We start from the raw sequence: 2,500 nt of genomic DNA, 5'->3' as shown, positions 1-2,500 counted from the left end.
AAGTTTTGTAGAGAGGGAAAGAAATGCACTGGAAATTTTGAAGGCAGAGCTGCTGGAAAGGTCTGTGTATGTGTGTGTGTGTGTGTGTGTGTGTGTGTGTGTGTGTGTGTGTGTGTGTGTGTGTGATTTAATGGTACAATATAATTCTTTTGTCATTTTTTTTATTTCTCTCTCTCTCTCTCTCTCTCTCTCTCTCTCTCTCTCTCTCTCTCTCTCTCTCTCTCTCTCTCTCTCTCTCTCTCTCTCTCTCTCTCTCTCGTAGGTTGAGGCAGGAGAAGGAGGAAGCAGTGGAAGAAGAAGGGAACAAGATCAGAGCTGAGTGGAAGAAAGATTTGCATAGGAAAGAAGAAAAGAAGAGAGAAAGACAAGAATTTCTGGAGAATGAGAGGAGACACTGGGAGAAGGAGAAGGAAGAGGAAGTGCAGAGGAAACTTGCTCTTGTGGTAAGGAAAAGTTTTTGAGTCAGGAAAACTTTTGAGTCGGGAAAATTTTGAGTCGGGAAAATTTTGAGTCGGGAATTATTCAAGTTTTGTTTGGTTGTGTGTGCATCACCATTTGCAGTTGTGTGACAGCCCAAGTGTCCACTCCCAGCACTTCCACAGCAACACGAGGGCAGTGCAACAAGCCAGGAGGTCTACATGTGGCAGGGCCCTGTACATAACACACCTGCCTGCTTCCACCTGCTTCCACCTGCTTCCACCTGTCATTCCCATCCATACACCTGTCCAGTCATCCTTCAGAGCTCCCTGACGACTCAACACTCACATCCTTGTTACTTAGTTCACCCACCACCTTATTTAAAGCCATTTCATTCCCATCTCTCATAAATAATAACTTTATCAACCTTGAACGTATCACTTCTTGTCCTGCCCTTAATACTGTTGATGATTCTGCTAATGTCACCCTTGTCATGTCCCCTGTGCCACTTGAAGACCCCCACCAGACCCCCTCTTAGTCACCCTTGTCATGTCCCCCTGTGCCACTTGAAGACCCCCACCAGACCCCCTCTTAGTCACCCTTGTCATGTCCCCTGTGCCACTTGAAGACCCCCACCAGACCCCCTCTTAGTCACCCTTGTCATGTCCCCTGTGCCACTTGAAGACCCCCACCAGACCCCCTCTTAGTCACAATTGTCATGTCCCCTGTGCCACTTGAAGACCCCCACCAGACCCCCTCTTAGTCACCCTTGTCATGTCCCCTGTGCCACTTGAAGACCCCCACCAGACCCCCTCCTAGTCACCCTTGTCATGTCCCCTGTGCCACTTGAAGACCCCCACCAGACCCCCTCTTAGTCACCCTTGTCATGTCCCCTGTACCAAAACACTAACTACTACTACTACTACTACTACTACAACTACTACTACTACTACTTCAGGTGGAGGAAGGCCGAAGGGAACTGGAGGAGGAGAGAAAGAGACACAGGCTGGAGGTTGAAAACATAAGGTCTAGATTTAGAATGATGACAACGACCACAGCCACCACCAGCACCTCCCCCACTAGCCTGCCTTTCTCTTCAAGTCCCAGCGAGGAGCACCCGCCCTCCTCCCACCCTCCTCTCTCAACAGATGGGAGGTGAGAGGGAGAGAAAGAGACAAAGAGAGAAAGAGGGAGAGGACACCCACAATTCACACTGGAAATGTTCTGTCTTACTCTAATGCCTCTCTTTAATTGCTCAGGGGCCTGGACAGACTGAGAGAGGAACTGATGAAAGAGAGAGAGATAGAGATTGAAGAGAGAATTGCAAGTGTAAGAGAGGAAGAAAGGAGGAAATTAGATGACGAAAAACAGGTAAGACAGACAGAGAGAGGGAGAGAGAGAATGTAATGATTAAAAACAATGATTGGATGGTAATTGGTGCAAGAAAAGAACGACGTTTGTTGTGAAGGACAGGCAGGAGACGGGGGAAAGAAACACACAGAGGAATGAAGAAAAACATGAACAAAACACAAGACAACAACAAATTCAACACCAGAACGACACAATACACAGACAGAAATACAAACCCAAGCTATCTACACATGAAAAACACATTTACACACCTGAAAACATAACACATTACACACTTACACATCTGAAAATTCCCAAAAACTGTGTCCCTCCTCTACCTGGCTGTTGCTCACACCTGCACCATCAACACTTGATTTGAATTAGTGTGATGTGAGTAAACCACAGAAACTTTCAATCAAGTCATTACAGACACTGCCACACACACCCAGACACTGCCACACACACCCAGAAACTGCCACACACACCCAGACACTGCCACACACACCCAGACACTGCCACACACACCCAGACACTGCCACACACACCCAGACACTGCCACACACACCCAGACACTGCCACACACACCCAGACACTGCCACACACACTCAGACATTGCCACACACAGCCACACACTGCCAAACACACCCAGACACTGCCACACACACCCAAACACTGCCACACACACCCAAACTTCAACCAGATGGCACCACTGCTATAACATCTATTTCTAAAG

General features: G+C 47.8%; 1 protein-coding gene across 2 annotated transcripts in view; it reads left to right on the top strand.

Annotated features, from left to right (window-relative positions):
• LOC135096741 (RB1-inducible coiled-coil protein 1-like) overlaps positions 1-348 on the top strand; it is a 20,538-nt gene extending 20,190 nt beyond the window's left edge. For both annotated transcript variants that reach the window (XM_063998475.1, XM_063998474.1), the window contains 2 exons: positions 1-60; positions 263-348. The exon at positions 1-60 is cut by the window's left edge and continues 92 nt beyond it. The gene's annotated coding sequence lies outside the window, so the exon portion shown is untranslated. The remainder of the gene's footprint in view (positions 61-262) is intronic.
• Positions 349-2,500: the final 2,152 nt, after the last annotated feature.

Source organism: Scylla paramamosain, unplaced genomic scaffold (genome assembly GCF_035594125.1).
Source record: "Scylla paramamosain isolate STU-SP2022 unplaced genomic scaffold, ASM3559412v1 Contig6, whole genome shotgun sequence".
NCBI classification, from domain to species: Eukaryota; Metazoa; Arthropoda; class Malacostraca; order Decapoda; family Portunidae; genus Scylla; species Scylla paramamosain.
Note: the sequence above shows the minus strand (reverse complement) of the source record. Positions and strands in the feature narration are given on the sequence as shown.